This window comes from Nomascus leucogenys, chromosome 2 (assembly GCF_006542625.1).
Source record: "Nomascus leucogenys isolate Asia chromosome 2, Asia_NLE_v1, whole genome shotgun sequence".
Taxonomy (NCBI): Eukaryota; Metazoa; Chordata; class Mammalia; order Primates; family Hylobatidae; genus Nomascus; species Nomascus leucogenys.
Window position 1 is genome coordinate 51,784,300 of NC_044382.1, and position 25,260 is coordinate 51,809,559.

A 25,260-nucleotide genomic window follows, 5' to 3' on the forward strand; every position below is an offset into this window, starting at 1 on the left:
CTATACTCAGCCTAGCCCTGTTAGACTATGGGAACAGAGTTGGGTGGTTGAGGTGGGGACAGAGACCAGAGCAGGGAATCTGTCTCTACCATAGTATGGCAGCACCATCCTCAGACTCTGTATAGCCAGCGGGCCAACCTTCATCTGTCCACACCTCAGGTGGAAAGTCACAGCTAGGATGGTGAGAAGGTTCTGAATGTCCACCCACCCAGACCTTGACAGGAAGTGCCCCAGGCCCTTCAGGAGAGCACCAGAACAGCACCAGAGCATGCCAGGTTTTATACTTGGTGTGTAGCAGCTGGTCAGGGATTCTGATCCAGGACTCCTGCTCTGTACAGCCCATGCTCTACCCACTAAAAATCACTGACTTCATGTGCTTGAACCTACAAACAGGAATTTAACTCAGAGAGGGGAGAGTGGAAAGGGGATTATTTTAAGCTGTTTCCAGAGGAGGATTAAACCATTTTTTGGATCCATTTCAACGCACTGCCACGTTTTCATGACTAGCCTGGAGTTCTGAGTCCATATATCTTTTTATAGTTTGACCTTTACACAGGAAAAAACCTCAATGATTTTCCACTATTTTGAATAAGCCGAATGATTTTCTATGTTTTCTGAATGATTAAGGAATGAAAAAACAGAGCCTCTCATCATCAAAGGCCTTCAGGGATAATTTTCTCTGGAGGACAGGGTTCACAAAACTATCTTCCAGGTGAGCCAATCCCTTCCTCATGATGGAGACCTCCTGTTGGATAGACCAGCTATTGGACTATCTTCCACCTGCAAGGCTTCACAGCTCATGCTTTCCCATGTGGAGAGGGGAGCTTTATCCTGGAGCAGAGACAGAAGCAGGGCCTTCACCTCTCAGAGTGGCCAAAGCTATGGAGGCCAGGGCAGGAAATCGGTCCCCACAGTGAGCTGATGGGACAGTGTCAGCCATCACCACCACCCTGGAAAACATCACCCAAACTCAGGCTCTGTGCATCCAGCAAAGCCTCATTCACCTGGTGTCAAAGAGCAGGCATTCCACATAGGCCCCAGGCCAAGGACTTGAGCCACACCAAGGGTGAAAAGAAAAAAGCATTATCGGCATGAGCTGGGATACATCACTTCAGCTCTCTAAGTCTGTTTCCTTTTCTATAAAATGGCATAGATCATAGTTACTTGTAGGATTGTTAGGAGATTAACATGTTTAAGATGATGTGTATGTAGCAGGTACTCAAAAAATGTTCTTCCATCCCCTCTTCAAATGCCTAACTTTTAAAAGCACAGCATATTCCTCTAACATCTACCATACACTACCTTGCCTTCTTAAGAAATGAAGATGGCATCGCTTCTCGGCCTTTTGGCTAAGATCAAGTGTAGTATCTGTTCTTATCAGTTTAATCAAGAAATGAAGATGGAATATTATTTTACAATGTCTTGATAAGTTGGGGAGCCTCATTATGAAAATATGGGAATCATAGAATCTCTATCTTGAGTGGGAATTGGCAGCCTTTCCAGGCTGATTCCTCACTGTGATGATCTCGCACATTCGAGATTTGCAGAGCCTTATAGTTTTTCTTTTGGGCTTGATTTTCGTTGTAATTGAAACCAGGTACCAATGTCTATCAGAACTGTGTGTTAAATGAAGCAGGTAGGCTCTGAGTGAGGGCCTCTGCCTACAGGTGAGCATGTGGGGACTGGGGGTGCTGTGGCCACCGTTTTGACTCTTCAGAGCTGCTTTCTACTTACTCCTGGATTCACCAGCTATGTTTTGGGAGATAGGTGTGGCTGGAAATCTGTTGGATTTCCTGATCTGGACCCTTTATGTTAGATGTTAGGCTGTTTGGTCACTTGTGGGTCTTGGGGGCTATCATCCTTGCTGTGGGTTTCCTCCCTGCCCACTCCCAAGGGTTGTATCTGGCAACCAGGAATAGCAGTGGGTGTTGGCACAGGGCTTGGGCCGCTGTGGGCGTACCTTGACAGGCAGTGAGATTTTCTTCTGAGTCCCCACTAACTGCTCGTTCCTCGTCATCTTCATGCCCTCCCCTCCTTAGGCTTTTCCTAGGAAGTTGCCCCAGGCCTTCCCCAGCCTCCTCTGGCCTCCTGGGCACAGCTTTGCCTAGCAACTGCCTCTGCCTCCCTGGCCCCGTGCACTGCACTTTCCCAGAGCACCTCCTGCCTCCTTCTTCCTTCCCCCATGCCCTCATTTCTGTTCCAGGCATGCTGGCTTCCCAGCCACCATGTCTCAAAAGCTCCCCGACCTCAGCCTCTCCCCTCTGGCCCAGGGGGTGGCCAGGTGCTGATCCAGACTCCTGGATTTCTCATGTCTATCATTTTCATTCCTGCCCCCAATTCTGAGCTTCCTCCCAGTCTTCAGCACTTTTTGATGCTGTCCCACTGCCCTAGGATCCCCAAGGTGTCATAGCCACTTCCTCTGGCTGCTACCAGGGCAAGGCAGAGAAGGCATTAGGAGCTCCACTTTACAGAATAAAACATCAAGGTTAATGCATGGGGCTTGCTTGAGTGACCCAGCTTGTTCTACAAGGATGCTCTACATGGTTGCTGTTCCTCCACTGCTGGGTGTGGGCCTCATCTTTGATCGTTATCCATTATCACTTCCACCTGCCCAGTCTCAAGTCCTGTGGGCAGCCCTGCTGGCCATCAGCTCATGCTCAGTCTTTCCTCCCTCCATCACCCTCCCATCCCTCACTCACCAGCCTCCGCCCATGCCTGCAGTGGGAGGGTGGGAGAGGCCCTAAGCAGGAATCAAGATGGGTAGGTGCTCATTTGGGCCCCACAAGACCAGGTCTCTAGCCTGAACTGTAGTGGTGACCTTGCAGGGGATGGTGGTTGTCCTCAGACACCAGCTCTGGGCTCCTATCTGACCAGGCAATGTGGCTGCCACACCTGGAGCTCCCCACCCCCAACACTGCAACAGCACCCAAGTGCCAAGTGCCCAAGGAGTTTGTGCCCCTCTGTGATCACTGGACTGAGGTGGTCCTGGCAGGAGAACAGGCCTGGGCCTGAGGTGGGGGGAGGGCCCTGTGCTGACACTCCCCGAAGATCTCTCCTGACCCCAGCCCGCTTTGCCTGGAGGCTGCCCTCCCTCATGCCCACAGGGACATTCTGGTCATAGAGGAGTGCAGCCACATGGCCTCTTCCTGCTGGCTCCTTAAACTCTGGCCTTCTCTCTCATCAATGTGTGATCACCCCCACACTCCAACACTGGCAGCTGATGATGCCCGCCCATTCCCTGCTTAGGCAGAACTCACTGGCATCTGCTACGAAGTCTGAGCGATTCCTGACCTCACTGTGCAGATGCCATGGCCTGTCATTAGGAGTCTTCACTCTGCCCGAATTCACAGATGCAAGATGCCTCAATACTGCAGGTGTTCCTGTTACTCTTTATTTTACCTAAATTACTTGTAACAGGAACATTGGGCCTTTCGGTTGGCCTACGATTTAAGTCCTTCTCTGTGTCTGGGAAACTTTTGAATTAAAAACAAACAAACCAAAAAACTCAGGATGCTAGAGTATTCCCATCCATGATGGTGGAGAAACAGATAAAATGACTCTCAGTCAAACTCTGCAAGAAAGCGAGGATTTGTAGTCAGGAAGGCTCTGCACTTACAGCTTTTTAATGAGGCTTAGGTGTCCAAAGTTGGGCTGATTTAAATCCAGTAGTATCTACTATGATTTTTAACACCTTGGGTTGCCAGATTTAGCACATAGAAATAGAGGACACTCCTAGCCCCACTGCCCAAATAGCCTGAGGCTGGGGGTGACAGTGCTGATGCCTAGGGGAATGGGGAGGAGATTCATGTGTGTTTGTGCCTGGACCTCAGAGTGGCATCCAAGATGACAACACCAACAATGTTCATGTTGGTGGGGCCACCCTTGGTCTGTGGATGGCATGGCCCATCGCCTCTGCCCTCACCTCCTCCTTCCCCTGGGAGCATCTGGAGCCTGAGCCCTGTGCTTCCTGACACCTGTGGAGTAACCACAGTTTGTGACACCAGCCCCAGCACCCACGGGGCATTCGTGTGTGCCAGGTGCTGGCTGCAGGTCCTCTGAGTACTGTCTTCCGTCCTCTTGTGGTGGAGCTGGGGGCAAGGAACTACCCCACCAGGGCCTGCACGTGATTCTTACAGCCCTCAGGGGACAGGCAGGTCTTGTCTCTGCCTCATTAGGGACAGAGAGGCCCTGGGGCTTGCCCACATGGGTGACTAACCTCAGCCTCTTCTCCCATGAGGTGTGAAACCTCTGTCAGGTAGGTGACGGTTTGAGGGAGGGAGCTGGTGGCTCTTCTCACCCCCAGGACAGGATAATAACCAATCACTGGCTGAGCGCGGTGGCTCACGCCTGTAATCCCAGCACTTTGGGAGGCTGAGGCGGGCAGATCACGAGGTCAAGAGTCAAGACCATCCTAGCTAACACAGTGAAACCCCGTCTCTACTAAAAATACAAAAAATTAGCCGGGCGTGGTGGCGGGCGCCTATAGTCCCAGCTACGCGGGGGGCTGAGGCAGGAGAATGGCATGAATCCCGGAGGCGGAGCTTGTAGTGAGGCGAGATCACGCCTTTGCACTCCAGCCTGGGGAACAGAGTGAAACTCCGTCTCAAAAAAAAAACCAATCATCATGACCACGCACCAAGTGCGTCTGAGTGGGGCACTGGGACAGGATTTTGTGTGAAGTTTACCCTCATGACACCTTCACCTCGTGTTACTTAGGTACTGTTAAAATTCCCACTTCAGAGATGGAAAAACGGAATCCCAGAGAGGAAACCTGACTTACCCAAATCCCCCCAACTCTGGCAGGCATTAGAGCTGCTGCCCACAACACAGACCCAGCCTGAGTCAGGCATGTAAGACTCACACTGCTGTGCCGTGACCACAGGTGTGTCCTGCTTACAGATATGCCTCTCCCCTGGGGGCTCCATGTCCAAGCCATGGCCCTCTCCCCTCACTGCATCCCCTCCCCGCATCCCCCACCTCTCAGGAAAGGCACTCTCTGCTGGGGCCAAAGTGAGTCCTCCGGGCAAGGTTTCGAGCAAGATGATGAAACACAAAAGAGCTTTAGAGCTGCAAAGGAATGAGCTCTGAGTAACTGAGTACAAAAGGTGACCGAAAAGCAGCTGGGAAAACGCAGTGCCTGCTGGAATTCCACCCTTAAAGCCTGCTGGGAGAATAGACAGAGACAGGTCAGCATTGTCAGCGAGGGTCCTCCCCCAACACACACACCCCAGTCACCTGCAGTGCAGGGCCCTTGTGAGACCTCAGCAACCTAGGTGGAGCCTCTTGGCGTGCACTCAATAGCGGTGAGGAGTGGGGGTGCACAACATATCCTTCTAAAGCAAAGCCCACTTCAGGATTGTGCCCACTCATCCAACACTTCATAACTGCCCACCTTTCCTGTTTCTAGTTTGTGAGCTATTATCGTCCAACACTAGCAGTAGTGGTATCAGCTACCAGTACCAGGCAGAAACCTCAGGGATGCTGGGAATGTGTCTTTGCCCTCCTGGAGTTCCCAACCCAGGAGAGACAGAACCATGGTTGAGTTTTTTTATGTGCAAAATGTACCAGGCACTCTCTGGGCAGACCAGAGAAATAGAACACAGCCTCTACCTAAGGACAGGCGAGACACTGCCAAATGCCTAGGTCCAGGTCCCTGGCCTTGACCTGAAATGATTCATTCAGCAATACGCTGATTGAATGGGAGCCATCCCAGAGTCACCCAGATCTTAGTGGGCATGTCTGTCAGCATCGCCCAGCCTTTGCTTCTCACCAAAAAAATTTCTAAATCAATCTTTCCTTTTCTAAATATTCTTAAAATATCTCCCCCATTTTCCCAGAAGTTACCTCTGACTCTCTTGCTTGTATAAATTCACAAATAATTAAATACCCATATGGGCAGAATATTCCTCACAGCTCAAAGGTAACAGTGGTCACATTAATTCCATAGGCAGCTTTATGTGTGGCTACAACAAATTTTACTAGCTTTTTCATTGTCTTTCCATGAAATGAAGTTGAGAAAATAATTTTCCCTTTGCAGATTGAAGTTTTATTTATGCAATTATCTTTTATTTAATAATAAAAATGCATGAATTGGCATACTTTGTTCATTTTAGTAGCTGGGGCTATGTAATTAATTACGTTTCCCTTTTTTCCTTGGATTCTAGGAAGCTCAAAGATAAATTTGGAGCTTGGTCACAGAAGTAAGATTAGCCATTGGTGGTTAGAAAATTTGTATTCTTTTCTGCCTGGGTTCCAATTTCCTATTTCTATCTTAACAAACTCTCTGTTATATCTTTTGTTATAAGCTTCACCAATTCTTTCTTGGTAAAAGGGAAATAAATGAAGTTGATTTTTAAAAGAAAGTACTTTTTTAAACACTTCTTTTTCCTCTGCCAGTAGAAACTTTTATTTTCACTGTTTTTTATAAGTAGGCAAACACATATTACAATATTATCAATACCAGAACTTCACACTCAGCAAGTTAGAGTTCGCACACCAGCCCAAACAATAAGGCATAAGAAGCATTTAAGATCACAGGTTAAAAATACAACAATATGCTACACATTCTAAGAGGCGATAATAAAGATTTTAGAATAAAAATTAAAAACAATTTTTAAAAATACAACAGGCTCCTGTAGTAGCTCACTCCTGTAATCCCAGCACTTTGGGAGGCTGAGATGGGAGGATCCTTTGAGGCCTGAAGTTTGAGACCAACTTGGCCAACGTAGCAAACACCCCGTCTCTTAAAAAAAATTAAAAATTAAAAATACAACAATAGACTCGAAAGTCAAACATTAAAGTTGAATGTCATTTTGAATACCTACCAATCAGGAATTTTAAATTACATAAAACAACAAAATACTCTTAAAATAGTTTTTCAAAAGAGGTTACTGATCATTCAAATTATTCTTTTCCAGGAAAGACAGCTTTAATTTATGCCTAAGAGCAGGGTTGTCTGCCCTTCCATGATGCTGTCTCAGACATGAATGTTATAAATTGATGGAGACAGTTCTCCTCGCCTACGTTTGGTTTTCCCTAAATGCCCTTAGCAACCTATGTATAAATCCATGCATCTTGCCAAGCTACACTTATGGTTAAGCAGTAATTATAGTGTGCCTGGACAGAGCCCTCAAATGTTCACCTCAAGCAAGACAAGTCTCCCTTCAATATTCTCCTGATCAAGCTTCTGCCCTTTTTCTGGCCACCACGTCCCAATCTTACTGAGCAGGAATCTAAAGACCACATTAATGAGCAAACAGCCCAGAACAGCCATCCGCTTTTACAAGATTCCCCCAGGCAAGCATTAAATCCTCAGTCTCTACTGCCCTACCCCCATGCCCCGATGTGCTGCTGAGAGCGGATTTTTCATTCCTGCCAGCTGATTGTGTTCAGCAAATGTTTGTAAATGTCTGTGGCCGTGTCTCCTCCACGCTACGGTGAGCTTCCGCCCCCTGAAACTGTGTTTTCTGAGTCTTTTGTGTCTCCTAATGGTGCCTGGAACATTTTGCACATGATAAAGAACTCAAATAAAATGAACAATAAGCGTCCCCAACCAGCTAGAGCTTTTACGAGGCTCTCAGTGAAAACTCTGAACCACATCAGCGTCTGATAAAGGCAAACATCTGGAGATGCCAGTGGCAGATGCCCAATTATGCTGAGTCTGATGAATGGGCACGGAGCTATTTGGGGCTCAGCAGCAATCCTCAGCTGGACCTGCTGCTACTGAGGGCGACAGGCTTCCCTCTTTCCAGGCACCATCCTGGCCTTCAGAGGGCTGGGAACTTCTGCTCATCCACCACTAGCCCCAGCCATCCCAACCAGCCACTGCCACAAGATCTGCTGCCCCATCCCCAAGGAAGAGGAGGGCCAGGTTAAATTGATTTTCTCATTCACTTTTTTATTTCACAGAAATATCATATTTTCTACAAGAAAGTGTTAATTATACCACAGACACCATCAAATGGTACTAAGTGATAACTAAATGTTCAGAAGGTTGACATGTATATTATTTCAAGTAGCTTCATGATTTATTATCTAATTTAGATAAATGGCAAATAGTGATATCATAACAGCCCCCTTTTATTCTGGTTTATGCCTCATTGTTTCTGGGTATAGAATAAAATGAATCATCAAACAGCCCCACGGGAAAGACTGGCAGACTGATTAAGAGCATAGGCTCTAGCATCAGACCCTTGGGGGTTCAACTCCTTGCCCTGCTGTTGACCAAGGGCAAAAGCAGGGAGTGCTAAGGGTGGCTCAGAGGGGACAAGGTTGATGATCAAGTGAGATAAACCACTTGACAATGTTCAGCATCACGAATGTGCTCCACCTGTGTTAGCTGGTGCTAAGTCTGGGGTTGAGGGCAGACGACAGCTCTGGATTTCCACTCCAGGGGTCACGCCCAGCTGAGAGGTGCAGGCACCCACATCAGTCTCTGAATTGTACCCAGTGATGAGGGGGCTTCACTGTGAAGGGGCAGTGACTGTGGCATGCCATCCTGTGGCCAGGTGGGTATTTTTTCAGGGCCCAAGCTGTATCAACTTACATTTCTGAAAGAGGAAAAGGACTTTCAGGCTGAGACTTTTACACCAAGAAGTCACCATTTTCATCTGAGTATAGTGAGGCCCATGATGGGGGCAGAACACAAGGCCTCTCAGACAAAATTATTCTCTCTTTGTATTTTCTTTTCTTTCTTTCTTTTTTTTTTTTTTTGAGACAGGGTCTTGCTCTGTCACCCAGGCTGAAGTGCGGGGGCACTATCATGGCTTCCTGCAGCCTCAAGCCCTAGGGCTCAAGCAATCCTCCTACCTCAGTCTCCCGAGTAGCTGGGACCACAGGTGTGTGCCACCACATGGGCTAATTTTTGTATTTTTTGTAGAAATGGGGTTTTGCCATGTTGCCCAGGCTGGTCTCAAACTCCTGAGCTCAAGAGATCTGACTGCTTCAGCCTCCCAAAGTGCTGGGATGACAGGTGTGAGCAACCACGTCCGGCCTGTGCATCTCTTTTAATGAAACCTGCCAGAGAAGCCAGCAAAGTCACGGAACCGTGTGGTCCAGGCCAGCAGGATGGAAGATACAGAGCAGCCATGAGTCCTGAGGCTGTGACCCCAAGCCCTCATCAAAACACCTGCCTTGGGGGAAGAAACTCTGCTAGTAGAATAGGTGTCTACCAGCAGTCCCAAAAGCTGTAGGTCCTAGAGGGTAGATGCCACAAATGATAAGGCCCCAAAGTTAAAAACAAAAGCAGCAGAAGAGGAAAAGTCCATTTTCCTCGAGTTACCAAATGCCCGGATAAGAGCCAGGTCCTACATCCGCTTGGGCCACAGGGCCTGGCAAGTCTGCACACATGTGCCGGGGGTTACAGAGAGAAAGTTCAGAGCCGCCCATTTCTACTGCTGCCAAGGACAAGTCTCCCACACAGTGTTCCAAGTCACTGGAGTAGATCTGTCAAGTACCAGGGCCTTTTCATTTCCAATTTGGATGCAAAGACTTCTTTTCTATGCTGTACTCCTGGAAACAGGGTTTCAGGCTGTCCTGATGCCCCCAGCATCTATACAAAGATAACAGCCTCTGGGGGCTAGCACCTCAATGACAGGTGGGCTGGGGGCACAAGTGACCCCTATCTCCTACCTGGGGAACCCTTGACAAGTCCCTTCGGAACTGCTTCTAAAGGTTGCCTGCCAGCCCCTCCTCACACCCCACCTCCTGCACACCCACCCTCACAATTGCTAAGCTGAGGCCCATGGAGATTCCAGGATAAAACAGAGAAAACAGCTGGGCGTGATGGCTCATGCCTGAGAGGCCAAGGCAAGCGAATCCCTTGAGCCCAGGAGTTCAAGACCAGCCTGGGCAACACGATGAAACCCTGTCACGGTGGCTCACTCCTGTAATCTCAGCACTTTGGGAGGCGAAGGCGGGCAGATCACCTGAGGTCAGGAGTTCGAGACCAGCCTGACCGACATGGAGAAACCTCATCTCTACTAAAAATACAAAATTAGCCAGGCATGGTGGCACATGCCTGTAATAATCTCCAGCCTGGGCAACAAGAGCGAAACTCCATCCCAAAAAAAAAAAAAAAAGTTAGCTGGTCGTGGTGGTGTGCACTGAGTAGTACCAGCTACTCGGGAGGCTGAGGTGGGAGGATCGCTTGAGCCTGAGAGGCAGAGGCTGCAGTGAGCCATGGCACCACTGCACAGAATGAGACCCTGTCAAAAAAAAAAGAAAGAAAGAAAAAAGAAAACAGAGAAACAATGGCAGGGTTGTCATCCTGCCCACCATCCCAGCTGCACCTCAGCCTCCCTGGGACCTGGCATTCCTGCAAAAGAAAGTGCATGGGCTTTCTGACAGCTGGCCCCTCTGACTCCTGTGTGTGTGGTCACCCCTCTAGTCACAGGCACTCAGTAAATGCTGTCACGCAAGAGTGGGGAGCTGTTCCCCTTCATTACGGAATATTTGTCAGGGTATTCTTCAAGGCATGAGGCCCAGCCCTGGTTTTGAAATGAGTTGGGGTAAAATTATTGTGCAAACAATCAAACCTCAGCAAATCCATTCTAATTCATTTCATTTAAAACTTTTGTTTTCCATAAAGGATTAGGCTAGGAAAGAATTTAATCACATCAAATCCACTTCTAAAATGGTTACAGATCCCAGGATCAAGAGTTATGATTACAAAAAAGAATAAAAATCCCTGGATATTGAGAACTCATGTTTGGTACTGAATTGGTCAAACCAGCCTTCCTGACGTCAAGAAGTAGCCTTCTTCCAGGACTAGGAAAACTGTATTTGTTGTTTTCAGGCGTGCATGAAGGCCTGGCCAGGCCACTTCTCTTTATGCGGAGGTCAGTTCTGACCTGTAACAAATTTGTATTGGCATCTACTCTGAGCCTGGCGCTGTTCTGGGTGTCACAGATCCAATAGTGAACATAACAGACAGAATCCCTGTCCTCAGGGAGCTCGTGTTTCAGTGGAAGAAGAAAGAAAACGTAGAAATGCAAGAGTTAAGTGGTGATGTTTTGGAAAGAAAAATGAAGCAGGGAAGGGAATAGAGGGTGACAAGAGGCATTATTTGTACGGAATGGTCAGGGAAAGCTATCCCAAGGGAGTGATGTTTGAAACAGGGACCTGAACAAAGTGAAGCAGGGAGCCACATCACATCTAAAATCAGAGCTTTACTGTAGGAACAAAGGCCCTGGGGCCAGAGGGAGTATGACACTCTGTGCTGCACCCTGACAGTGTCTACAAATCCACTCTACATACTCCAGAGGCAAGACTAGCTCATCATCATTATAGAAACAAAGCTTCCCCTCCAGCAAGTCAGCAGAGCACATCTCAGGCCCAACAAGCCCTTCTCAGCATCTTCCTGGAAGTCTCCTAACTCAGCATACGCTGGTTTTCCAGGGAAATGACATTCCAGTTGGAGGTTGCATTCCTAAGAATTTCTAACTATTGAATGCATTCCAGCATCCAATCAGGAAAGGCACTGACCTGCCGTCACCTTGAACCTTGATTCTGTAGAACCTTGTTGCCTCTTTGTGGCTACCACCTCTTTGAGTTTTCAGAGAATTGTCTGGTGTGGGTCTGGGGTCGCTGTTGGTCATCGGGGCTGGCAGTCGGGAAGGAGTGCTGAACATAAAGCCATGACAAGTGAGGATAAACTTGAACACTCAGGCACAGCAACCACCATGCTATATAACAAATCACTACCAAAGCAGTCATTGGAAGGAGTCACCACGCCTTCCACCACCAGCATAAATGTACCCACTGGCCTCATGTGGGCCCTGCTCTGTGGGACTCCCACAGCTTGTGCAAGATGAAAAGCCACACTGAATTGAGTCATGACTCTGGCTTATTGCTTGTCCTCAGATTATGACAAATGTGCACACAGAATCAATCCCTGCCTCCTGGCCCTCAGCACCCAGTTGCAGCCCCCTTCCTAGGGCGGTATGTCACATACCATCTCCATTTTATAGAGGAGAGAAACGGAGGCCTGCAGAGGTGAGGTGCTGTATCACTCAGGGTTCAATCAGGGAGGCAGAATACTACAAGTATAATGGAATCAGAAATTTATTCTAAGAATTAGACCTTATTAATTGTAGGAAGAGCCAGGGAAATGACAGTCTAAAAGAGAGAGAGATGTGACTCAGAGGAAGGTCACTAGCCAGCCGTGGCGCGGGTGAAGGAGAGTCAGAGCTTGCAGGGAGGTCCTGCTAAGGAAGGCTGGGTAGGATTCTGTAGAACCTTGTTGCCTCTTTGTGGCTACTGCCTCTTTGAGTTTTCAGAGAATTGTCTGGTGTGGGCCTGGGGTCGCTGTTGGTCATCGGGGCTGGCAGTTGGGAAGGAGAGCCGAACATAAAGCCACGACAAGTGAGGATAAACTGGAAGCTGCTGTCCTCTTAGCCATTTGGCATGTTTGCCTTGCTGGGATTCTAAAGATCTGTGAGGAAGGCATTTATATGGTCCTAGGTGCTTTAAGAAGGCTTCCAGAAAACCTGGTATGACAGCCTGCCTTGTACCTATGAAATTCTCCTGTTCTGGCCAGCACAGTGCCCTGAAACTTCCCCTTGCAATAAGAAGATTGAAGTTCCTGGAACCAGGCTATTGGTGTGGGGATCTCAGACAATTACCTTTTAGGCTAGGCCAGGATTCAGGGAGATTCTTGGACATGCCCTGTCCCACCTCCACCCTGACTCTAAAGCATGCTCCAAAGACAGGGCCCTGTCTTCAAACTCACCCCCTGTAACATCCCACTTATGCCCCAGCCCCTGCTGCCTCCTATACCCCTATCACTCCCAATTCCACTCCCAGCCCCAACTGCCCAAACTCAAGTCTTGCATTTTCTACTCCCTACTGAGCATCACCACTGAGCCGGGCAGCAAAAACCTAAAAAATTGGCTCAGAAAACCTCCAGTGCCAGTGACATCAGGTCCAAATGTGTCAGCTACATGTTGAAGTGCTCCCTGCAACAGGATGTGGCATGCCCCTCCCCTCAGCCACTGTGTTTCCCTCAGGTGGACTGGGGCAGAAAAAGGGTGAGACGCAGGGATGCTGTGGAAAGTGCCCAGATTTTGGAGCATGACAAATCGGAGCTCAAGTCCCAGTTCTGACACTCACTGATGCTGGCCTGGGTGGTTCATTCAAGACTCTGTACTTCTGTTTCACTGTCTGAGCTCTGAGGCCAGTACCTCACAGAGGGTGGCACTGGCAGTGCTCTGAAGGTGAGGGGTGGGTGTTGGGAGACAAAAGTTCAATCCAGTGCAAAACTAACAGATCCAATCACAAGCATCCAATAATCTGATTATTATTTGGCCTCTATGATCCCACAAACCACCACTTAGAAGATAAATCCTCTCTCACTCAGAGCTGGCCAGAAGTTGCCACGTACCTGAACCCAGTTACACTCCTCAGCCACAGAAGGGGCTGGTGTGACCGGCCCTGCCCACTGGGTGATTGCCCAGGTTTGGTTTTGAACAGAGCAGTGTTCCAGGTGTCTAGGCACCTTTGTCGGGGCTTGAGAGGCACAACCATAGCAGATCAAGGCTGCAGGGACACATGGCCAGTCTGAAACATGCCCCCATCTGTGTGTGGGACATACAAGTCTGTGTACTTGTAGCGTATGGTACTAAAAAAGTTCATCTCTTCCACTTAATTTTTAGAAAACTGTCAGAAAGTGCAAATTGAGGATTCTTGTCTGAGTCTAATCCAACTGCTACTGTAGTCTAACCCATGGGCCAGCTTCTGTCCCTTGATAAATATGACTTAGAACAACCATATTGAATTAGGAGCTGATTATATCTGATTTGCCCTGTAACAGGGTTAGGTCCATTTCCTGGGATATAGCAGAAGGGCCTGATGGTCACCAAGCTAATCCATAATTATGGTTTAAAATTACAGCCCAAATGGGTCATGCTGGCAAGGTCAGGGGGACACCCTAGCAGAGCTGGGCTGGACTCAACAAGAAACATCACAGCTTCCAGCACCTCCACAAAGCCCTTAACCCTTACCCAGGACCACATCACCCCCGACACGTATTTGAGGGTGGTTCCTTCTAGAGGCCACTTGGCAGAGGCAGGAAGTGGGACTAGGAGGCTCTGTGGCAGGATGGGTTGAGAAGAGCACTGGTTTTAGAGTCAGACAGACCTGGGTTCAAATCCCAGCTCCTCCACTGTGATCTTGGTAGCATGCTTTACCCCTCTGGGCCTCAGTTTCCTCATCTGGAAAATGGTGACTACAATAGTAGCTGCCCTGCTATGGAGTCGAGTGGAGAGGTGTGGTGACATCCACACTGGTGCCTGGGGAGGCATGAGGCTATGGAGAGAAGCTGTGCCCCGGCCAACTTGGCCTTAGCCCTGAGACAAGGCAGGGCTTTGGGTTTATCGTGGATGTCACTGATGTACTGTGTTTATAACAAGGGGCTCCTCTCTGGACATGGTCACTACAGAAGCAAAGTCCATACCTGGCCACTGGTGCAGTCTTCCAAATGATGAGGACGAGGCAACCTGGCAGTCCAGGTGAGCAGCCGCTGATTGGGTTCCAAGTCATCCAAGAAGAATGGCCAGTGGGGGGTCTGACCATCATTCTTCCTTCCTCCCCACCCACCCGCCCCTACATTGCATCAGCTGCCTCTAGGGAGCCTGGGCCTCAAGGCTCCTTCTTTGTGGGTGTCCACAAGATGGGATGGATGGCACTTGGCTCTTGAAGGGGACCCCACAGGCCTAGAAGGGGTCCCTACTTCCCTCCATTCCAGGCAGCAGATGTACTGGGGGCATGGGGACAGCAGAGTTGTTCTTTTTACATCCAAGGCCTGTGGGACCAGGGGCTGACATTCATAAATGAAGCACAGTGGTGAGTGGACATGCTATGGGGCACCAGACCATGGGGCAGTGGGGGTAAGATGGTGGCTCCTCCTTCTCACCTCCTGACCTTCACCTTGAACCCAGAGCAGAAGCCAGGTAATGGGAGAAGCCAGAAGTCCCCATGTGGGGAAAATGGGACCTCACTGCACGGCCTAGCCAGTCCTGATTTTGAATCCTGAAGTGACCTCCCCGCAAGCCCACCCACAAGGACATTTTCTGGCTTCAGCATTTGAACGAGAGTCTGAGAACCCAGAGGTGTAGGCAGAGGCTGGGCGGGCCTGAGGAGGCCGGGAGGATTTTCTGTCTTTATTCAGAGCCAACAACTACAGGCTCAATGTTTTTAAATGTTTGAATCAACAGAGGGACTATTTATCACTATTTTAAATAAGAAATGTAATTAGAGGTTAGTGAGCCCCCAGAGCTCCTGGCCACGATGCCAAAGGTTTCCTTGACCTGGAGCAGGGAACAGAATGAAAAGTGACCACAGACACACTCCACTTCGGTGTGCTCTGCCACAAATCCCGCCTGATGGGTGCCCCCACCAAGGCCCACAGAAGATTCTGTGGCTACTGGAATGGCATTTCACATAGGTCCATGTTTTTCTCATTCCTAGGTGGCTTTTCTTTCTAAACTTGGGAATGTGGAGATTCTATTTTAAGAGCATGAATTACTGTCTAATTTTAATGTAACTACTACAAACCAAAAACCAACTTTGAACTGAGGAAAGGAAACAAAAGCAATTTATGGGATAATTTTGTGTTCACATCCCTCAAGATTACTTGAGAACACTTGTCTGATGCATTTATTTCTGGTCAAGAAAAGTGAATAGCCAGCTTTTTGGTGGTTTCTGGAGAACAAGGTGAAGGTTGGCCACATCAGCCTGGAAGACTCCAGCTCGGCCACCTCAGGCCAGGATCCTCCTCGGGGCTCAAAGAGGTAGTGTCAGGAAGGTAAAAATAGCGCGAGGGATTCGGCACCAGCTTTCTGACACATGATTTTCTCATCCCAGGGACTGCCACGTAGGGCCCTCCTTTTCCAGCTATTCTAAGTGAAAAAGAAAAAAATAAGATTATTTGAGAACTAAATAAAAACAGTGCTATATTTTAAGCACCTTTTCTGTGATCTTCCTCCTTTCCCAAGTGCTCTTTTTGGCTCTTCTTTCCTCACCAAGCCAAAAATGGGATAAGCCCCAAGCTTCTGTCCTTGACCCCCTTTTTCCCTCCGCCTGTTCTCCCTGAGAACAGCATCCACAGCTGCAGCTCCAGCAGGGGCCCAGGTGGCCACAGCCCTAGCACAGTCCAGACGCCCACCCACCTCTTGGACTCCCTCCCTCCCTCCCTCCCTGACGAAGCCCCAACATCCCAGAACCAGATTCTGTATCTCCCTCTGGAAGGTTGCCTTTGGGGCATATTCCTCCCCGTGGTTGTCATCCCCTGGCCTTGCCTGTCTGCAGGTGGCCAGGACTGTTTGACATGTGACCCAGGTCCCAGACCCTCTAGAGACCACCTCTGGGGTGGTGCCAGGAGCAATAGGGGCTCGCTGTAGGAGGCCCTAAGACGAAGCACTGCCACCAGGGGAGGGGGGAAGGCTTCCTGAAGAGACCCCCCCACCAACCTGCAAAAGGCAAGAAGATGAGGAGGAGCTAACCAAGCGAGGCATGGAATTCCAGGCTGAGGAAAGGCCATCCTGGAGAGAGACCGGGACCAAGAAGGAAAGAGGGGAGCTCTAAGGACAGGATTGGCAAGAAGTGTGACAGGAGAGGAGGCAGACGTGGGGCATGGATTTTATCCTGGGGGCCATGAAAGAGTTCTCAGCTGGGAGGGTACCCAGGTGTGTACCTAGAAAGATCACTCTGGCTTCTGTATGGAGAACAAATGGAGGGCGCAAGGCTGAAGGACACCAGGGAGAGACAATGGGCTTGACCGGGGTGTTCCCCATCATCCCTCAGCCCCACAGCAGAACTCTACCTGGTTCCTGCTGGGTTCATACCTCCCAATCCCCACCAGCTCTCTGACCATTCAGATATCCAGGACAACAGTTGATGGATGAATTCACACTCAAGTGTTAAGAATAAATCATGGCAGCATCCGCCTTGAATCCCTCTGGGACAGAGGAGGAGGCAGGTAAGAGGGAAGGGTGGTGGCTAGCAAGACTTCTCAACCCCTGGGGTGTTCCTCCCTTACCTATGGGCACCTCCTGTGTATTAGAGAGCCCCATCGGTCAAAATGCTAACCAGGATGGGGCTGTAGATAAGTCTTGCTCACAGAATCTGTGCCACCCTCTAGCTGTGTGACTGAGCAAGTCACTTATGCCCCTCCAAGCGTCAGTTTTCATCTCTGAGTACGGGATCAATAATACCTACCCTCCCCAAGCTGCTTAGGGGATAAAACAAGGCATTGTGCAGAGAATGCTGTGAACACAGTGCCTGGCATACAGTGGGTGCCCCAAAACATTTTTTATATAATCATGTTGATGAAGATGATGATTCCAGTAAGCTATAGGCACTCACAACACACACGTGAGTTCACACAGCTTTTAAATTTCAAGTCTCCATGTTGCATTTTCATTTTGTTTTCTTTTGTTTTACGACAAAGTAGCCTCATTGAGGCAATAATTCAAACAATTGGGAGCAGTTTCTCACAGCTCCTGCTGTGCCCCCTGGTGTGTACAAACGGAATCAAACCTTCTGGTGATGGACATGCCCGCCTGGCTAGAAATCACTTTATTGATTCCACCGAGGTTCCTGGAATGCCTGTCAGGGACTGGACCCTGTGCTTAGAGCTCAGGGGGCTCTAGGCTGCCAGTACAAAGCCCCAGGGTGTGAGACTGAGGGGAGGGGGTTGGAAGCTTTAGAGCTGAACCTTGGAGGAGGGGTGTCAGGTGGACCACCAGGGTGTTCCAGACACAGGGTACAGCATGTGCAAAGGCATGGAGGCGTGAAAGAGCATGGTACGTTCCAGGAACAGTGAAGGCTGGAGGTCGGGGCCGTCAGATCAAATCAATGGGAGAAAGAGAGGGGCAGAAATGAGGCTGAGGAGGGCAGGGCCTGGTCACTGGGGTCCTCAAGCCAGGCCAGGTAGAAGGATTGATCCTGGGGGTAGAGGGAGATCTGGAGATGCTGGACAAGGGCAGAATGAGCTCAGAGCTGCTGGTGATGGGGATCACAGGCTTCAGCCCGATTAGGAGGGAAGGGGCTCAAAGCAGGCAAGACAGGAGGAGGCCCTGGTGGAGGTGACAGCCAGGGATGGGTTGGGAGTAGGGACTAGAAATGGACTCAGGAACTAGGAGTAATTGACCTTGACTCTGGACAGGACACTTGGGGCTGAGGGAGGGGCCAAGGACAGAGTAGACAACTAGGGGCTACACCCGCTGAGGCTGGAAGGGCAGGGCTGGGCTGCCCAGGCCAGGCACACTGAGCTGAGGCACCCAGGGAACAGGACTCTGCTCCCTGCCTTCCCTCAACCACTTTCAGTCTGTTTTTCTCTCTTCTTTAACTGCCACAATAGGAAACTAAGGTCTTTTTTATTGTTTGATATATTCCTCATTTTTAATTTGAAAAAAAGAGTAAGTGAAATATTTTCTATTTCCTTCTCAAACAGAAAAGCAACATTACCTATACAGTCTCTCATGTATAGGAATGTCTAGATTTTACTTTTCCCTTGATGTATTTTTTTAAGACAGTTTAGGCACCGGGATGAAATTTAGAGCTGTCTGTCACCTTGGTGCTCAGCTAGCTGCCACTCAGGGTCACCCCCTAAGTGGGCCCAGACTAGGGTGGCCACAGGCCCGAGCTCACCTGCCCGGTCTCAGGCTCATTGCTCAATATCTTGAGGTAAACTGGGACATGACGGCTGTGGGACTGAGATCTTCCCTCAAAGCCAGAGGGCACACTTTAAACCCTGGAGATGATGACATTTTGATAAAGTTTAAAAAAACTATTTCACTTTGCAAGACAAACAGCTAATAAAATAGAATCTTTTTTTGTAACCACCCATACACCAATCAATCTGTCACTCGAAAAACTAGTTCCCAAGAAGTGTGAAATGAGGCCACTCTGGAGTTCTGTGGGAACAGAGAGCCCCTGACAAGCCTTCCTCTCGACCAGATTACAGTTGCCACCCAACACAGGGAAAATCTCTGATTCTGAGCACAGGAAATACACAGCTAATTAGTTGCTCAATCAATACTGACTTTTGGAAGGTGAGCCATGAGGCTGGGGGTCACTGTTACACTGTTTATGTGCCCCCAGTCCACACTATCACCTATAATCCTGCCTTTTTTTTTTCTTTTTAATTCCAGCCCCCTTGGGAAAGATATATATATATATATATAAGCATGTCCCACCCAGGGGGGCTAGCCAAGGGAGTGATGCCATGGGAGCCTCTTCTGCACTGTAGCCATTCAAGCAAGAATTTAAAACAAAGGGTCATTCAACACCACCAACAAAAATCAATAGGACAAGCCTCAGTCATAAAACACATCTCTGTGCCCACCTGAGGCCACCATTGGAATGAGACTTCACCTCACTCACTCTCTCTGTGTCTCCAACTCTGCCTGATGGCCTCTTGTTTATTCTGTTTTCCCTTAGCTCTAATTCCCTATTTAAACAAACAAACAAAAGAAGTCTCATATTGTACATAGGATACAGTTTAAGTTATCTTAAATCTTTTGGGGAACAAGAGAAAATAAATGAATTAATTAATCAGAACCTGCCCAAAGCAGATGTGACTGAAGAATTCTGAATCCTGCTGCACTAAACTGAGAAAGAAAGCAGACAGCTACAAGTGCTAAATGATAAGCAGCAGTGTCTGCATGCAGTAGGTGCCCAATAAATGTCAATTAATTTTTTTTTAAATGATGGAATCTGAAGGAACAAATAAGATGAACTGGATAATAACTACTTTGAAAGAAATAAATGACAACAACAACAAAATACTAACAGAAACAGATCAGAAAAAAATAACAGCTGTAATTCCATGGTGACAATTATAAAAGAATTAGAAAACACCTGGAAGTAGTAATTGGCATTAACAGAAACAAATAGAACAAAGAAATTAGTGATGTTGAGGAGAAGGTAAGACATGAAACCTAAAATGTAAACAAAGAGAGGAGAAAATAACTGATTCAGAAAATGGAAAATGGTATCACAGCCCTAAAGTAGGCCTAGAAGAGAGAGATGAATGGATGAGGAACACATAAAGGAGACATCAGGAAAGAAATAATATAAGAAAAGTTTCCAGAAATGAAAAAACAGCTCAGCCTAGAACTAAAGAAAACACACTATACCTTTCAAGTTCAACTCTGAGGGAAAGAAATAAGCATTTGCTAGTGTAAATTTTGAATTATAAATTATCCAACAAGCTGAAGTGAAGGGAGATATGTTCTTCTGAAATTGGATAAGAATGACAAGAGAACTGACATCACAAATATTGAAGACAAAATGAGCCTCAAAAAAATGTGTAATTCTGACTGCACAAGTAGATTCTAACCACATCAGTTATGCTCCTAAACAAGACTTGTTCTCTACAAGTAGGGGAAAACAAAGTCTTGTAAAAATTGGGGGAAAGTTGTGCACAATTGTACTTTTTTAAAGCAAAGGAGAATATCTGATTTTTACAAAAATATAAAAGACAAAAAGCTATCTTATATAACAAGAAATTAGAATTAGAATGGACCAATTGAAGAAGAAAGAAAGAATAAGTGATCTGACAAAATGTAGTCACTCCCAAGAGTCCGCCTACACTCTAATATTCTCAAACCTGCTCCAATCCAGACCTCAACTCTGAGTTCTGGTTCTGAAGATCCCAATTCTGTCTGGACACTTCTATGCAAATGTCACCCAACACCACAAACCCTGCCTTCACCCATTCACCCAAACCCCACTGCCAGTGAGCAACTTCACTAGCCATACAGTTACCTGAACCAGGAGACCTCTGAATAAATTCCTGGTCCATTTTCCTTTTTGTTTTTTTGTTTTTGAGACAGAATCTTGTGCTCTATCGCCCAGGCTGGAGTATAGTGGTGCTATCTCAGCTCACTGCAACCTTGACCTCCTGGGTTCAAGCAATTCCCCTGGCTTAGCCTCCTGAGTAGCTGGGACTACAGGCTCACACCACCACACCCGGCTAATTTTTGTGTTTTTACTAGAGATGGGGTTCTACCATGTTGGCCATGCTGGTCTTGAACCCCTGACCTCAAGTGATCTGCCTGCCTCGGCCTCCCAAAGTTCTGGGATTACAGGCATGAGCCACCATGCCCAGCCTCCTGGTCCATTTTCATGTTACCCAGGTACCCCTTGGTCCCCATCCATTTGTATAAGTCTGTTTGGGCTACCATAACAAAATATCATAGACTGGGTGGCTTAAACAACCGAAATTTAGTTTCTTACAGGTTAGAGGCTAGAAGTCTGAGATCAATGTTCTGGCTGATTCAGTTTCTGGTAAGGGCTCTCTTCTGGGCTTGTAGACAGCCGCTTTCTTACCAAGTCCGCATATGGCTTTTCCTTGGTTAGTGTATGCACTTTGGCATCTCTCTCTTTTTTTTTTCCAGATAGCATCTCATTCTGTCATGCAATCTCAGCTCACTGCAACCTCCACCTCCAGGGTTCAAGCGTGCCTCAGCCTCCCGAGCAACTGGGACTACAGGCGCGCACCATCATACCCGGCTAATTTTTGTCTTTTTAGTAGAGACAGGGTTTTGCATGTTGGGCAAGCTGGTCTCTAACTCTTGGCCTCAGGTGATCCTCCTACATTGGCCTCCCAAAGTGCTAGGATTACAGGTGTGAGCCACCGCACCTGGCCTGGCATCTCTTCTTATAAGAACACTAATGTTATCAGATCAGGGGCCCATCCTTATGACCACCTTTAAACTTAATTACAAATGCTCCTCAATTTTTCATGGGGTTACATCCCTATATGCCCATCTTATGTTGAAAATACAGTTCCTTGAAAATGCATTTAATACCCCTAAACCAGCAAACATTATAGCTTAACCTAGCCTACGTTAAACATGTTCGAAACACTCACATTAGTTTACATTTGGGCAAAATCATCTAACAAAGTCTATTTTATAATAACTACTAACATTTTATAATAAAAAATTAAAATAATAAAAAGAAAAGGTCAAAATTCAAAGCACAATTTCTATGGAATGTCTATTACTTTTGCACCATTGAAAAGTTGAAAAATCTTGGCCAGGCACAGTGGCTTAAGCTTGTAATCCCAGCACTCTGGAAGGCCAAGGCGGACAGATCACCTGAGGTCAGAAGTTCGAGGCCAGCCTGGCCCACATGGTGAAACCTTGTCTCTACTAAAAATACAAAAATTAGCTGGACGTGGTGGTAGGCACCTGTAATCCCAGCTACTCGGGAGGCTGAGGCACGAGAATCACTTGAACCCGGGAGGTGGAGTTTGTAGTGAGCCAAGATGGCACCACTGCACTCCAGTATGGGTAACAGAGTGAGACTCTGTCTCAAAAAAGAAAAAAAGAAAAGTTGAAAATTCTTAAGTCGCACCATCGTAAGTCAGAGACCATCTACACTTCCTTAGAGCCTCCATCTGCAAATGCAACCACACAGTGGGTTTAGGGCTTCAACATATAAATTTGTTGGGGACACAAACATTCAGTTCATAACACCATTCTACCCTCTTAGATGTCCCCCAGATATGTGACCGTTCTCTCTTCCCACTGCCTTGGCCCTGCCATCTCCCTGCTTTGCCTACTGCACTGGCCTTCCTGCTTGTCTCCCCTCCTGCCCACCCCATGCTCCCTGTAGAATTATCTTTCCAAATGGATAACTGATCACTGAATGCCTACAAAGAGTTGTCACCAATATCATCTCATCTAATTCTCCCAACAGCCTTGCAAAGTAGTAGAAACCCAAGGCTCAGAGAGACTAAGTGAAGGCCCAGTGTTGTCCAGGGCCAGATTTGAACCTAGATTGGACTCTAAAGTGCACAGTCTTTCCAAGTGTGTCTCCCACCTTTGTAGTCCAAACTTCTGAAAGGATGTCAGGTCCACAATATACACAACAATTAATGACTGGCAGGTGAATGGGCTTCATATGTAATCAGAACTTCATCTTCTTCAGTATATATAGTCAAGTTGATCTCCCTTCTGAGTCCAACTAACAGAGATCCAGGCCCTCTGTTTTGCTGCTTCTTTGGGAGAAATGAGGAGTTAACATGTTGTTAATCAAAATCAAAATGTGTACTTTTCCTGTTAAAGACAATTCCCACATGTGACTTCAATTATTTACTAGTAGAGTTATTTGCACTTTTAAGGGCAGAACTTTTTCAAGCATAAAATGACAAACTACTGCTTTGTCTTAATTCCCCATTAGCTTATGTCCTAATCTTTGTTCACTGAGGTGGGGGCACTGTCCCACTCACTGGAAGATCAAGTTGAACCAACCAGGTGAGACACTCATCACCCTATAGTGTTACTCGGAGACCTAGGAGGTTTGAAGGGCAGCTCCTCTCACCAGCCATCACTAGCAGCTACTCTGGGATACTTCTGCACCTCTCCCCCAGGGTCTCACCCAAATGCAGACAGGCTGCCTGACCATGCCTGTCCAACCATGCCACCCCCCTTGCCTTGGTGCTGGTGTCAGAGGTGTTTGAACCAGGGCAACTCTATCTTGTTTTTTTTTTTTTTTTTTTGAGACGGAGTCTCGCTCTGTCACCCAGGCTGGAGTGCAGTGGCGCAATCTCGGCTCACTGCAAGCTCCGCCTCCCGGGTTCACGCCATTCTCCTGCCTCAGCCTCTCCGAGTAGCTGGGACTACAGGCGCCCGCCACCACGCCCGGCTAATGTTTTGTATTTTTAGTAGAGACGGGGTTTCACTGTGGCCTCGATCTCCTGACCTCGTGATCCGCCCGCCTTGGCCTCCCAAAGTGCTGGGATTACAAGCGTGAGCCACCGCGCCCGGCCGAACCAGGGCAACTCTATCTTGAATAGGTGCTGGGTAAAATGAGGCTGAGACATGCTGGGCTGCATTCCCAGAAGGTTAGGAATTCTTATTCTTTGTTTATTTTGAGACAGGGTCTCACTTTGTCACCCAAGCTAGAGTGCAGTGGCGCCATCACAGCTCACTGCAGCCTCGAACTCCTGGGCTCCAGCGATCTTCCCACTTCAGCAGCGCAAGTAGCTGGGATTACAGGCATGCACCACCACACTCAGCTAGTTTTTGTATATTTTTTAGAGACAGGGTTTCACCATGTTACCCAGGCTGGTCTCAAATTCCTGAGCTCAAGAGATCTGCCTGCCTAAGCCTCCAAAGTGCTGGGATTATAGGCGTCAGCCACTACATCCAGCCTAGGTTAGGCATTCTTAGTCACAGGATGAGATAGGAGGTCAGCCCAAGACACAGGTCACAAAGACCCCACTGATGAAAACAGGATGCAGTAAAGAAGCTAGCCAAAACCTGCCAAAAGCAAGATGGTGACCAAAACAACCTCTGGTTGTCCTCACTGCTCATTATATGCTAATTATAATACATTAGCATGCCAAAAGACACTCCCACCAGCGCCATGACAATTTACAAATGCCAGGGCAATGTTCCAGAAGTCATCCTTGGTTTTATATGGTCTAAAAAGGAGAGGAACCCTCAGTTTCAGGAATTGCCCACCCCTTTCCTGGAAAACTCATAAATAATCCACCCCTCGTTTAGCACATGATCAAGAAATAACCATAAAAATAGCCAACAAGCACCCTCAGGGCTGCTCTGTCAATGAAGTAGCCATTCTTTTGTTTCTTCTCTAATGAACTTGCTTTCACTTTACTGTGTGGACTCACCCTGAACTCTTTCCTGTGCGAGGTCCCAGAACCCTTTCTTGAGGTCTGGATCAGGACCCCTTTCCCATAACACTGGGGGCTTAAAGGTAACCCCTTCACTAGGGTTCAGTCAAGATTTTTCCCCAAGGTGAGCAGCTGCTCTTCACTCTCACTCACCCCAAACTTCAACTGTAGCATGAGGCTGGGAGGCCCCAGGTCTGCATGAGGTCTGACACTGACAGTCAGATGGAAGGCTGTGTGACTTTGGGTCCATTACTAAATCTCTAGGCTCCAGCCTCATCGAAGGTACCTGGCCCCAGTATCACCATGTGGGTAAAAAAATCAACCTCCTAGGTGCCAGGCCCTTTGCAAATATTATTTCTAGACCTGTGAAGTCAGTGTTATCCTCATTTTAAGAAGGCAGAAACTGAGGCTTGGAGAGAGGCCCCGGGGAACAGGTCCATTCATCTCCACAGCTGGTTCTGCTACAAAGGAGAGGTGGAGGTATCCAGGAAACTGACCAAGCTCAGTGCATCTAGGGATGTCTCCCTTGGAGCTGCACATCCATCAGGGGTCACCCCAGGTGCTGGTCTGTGGTCTTGGGGCCTGTGGGATTGAGGCCTCCTGGTGGACAG

General features: G+C 47.9%; 1 protein-coding gene and 1 pseudogene across 3 annotated transcripts in view; both read left to right on the forward strand.

Moving 5' to 3' along the window:
• SMPD3 (sphingomyelin phosphodiesterase 3) overlaps positions 1-25,260 on the forward strand; it is a 92,505-nt gene that overhangs the window by 35,123 nt on the left and 32,122 nt on the right. The window lies entirely within an intron of this gene.
• On the forward strand, positions 1,330-1,473 carry LOC115832054 (annotated as a pseudogene).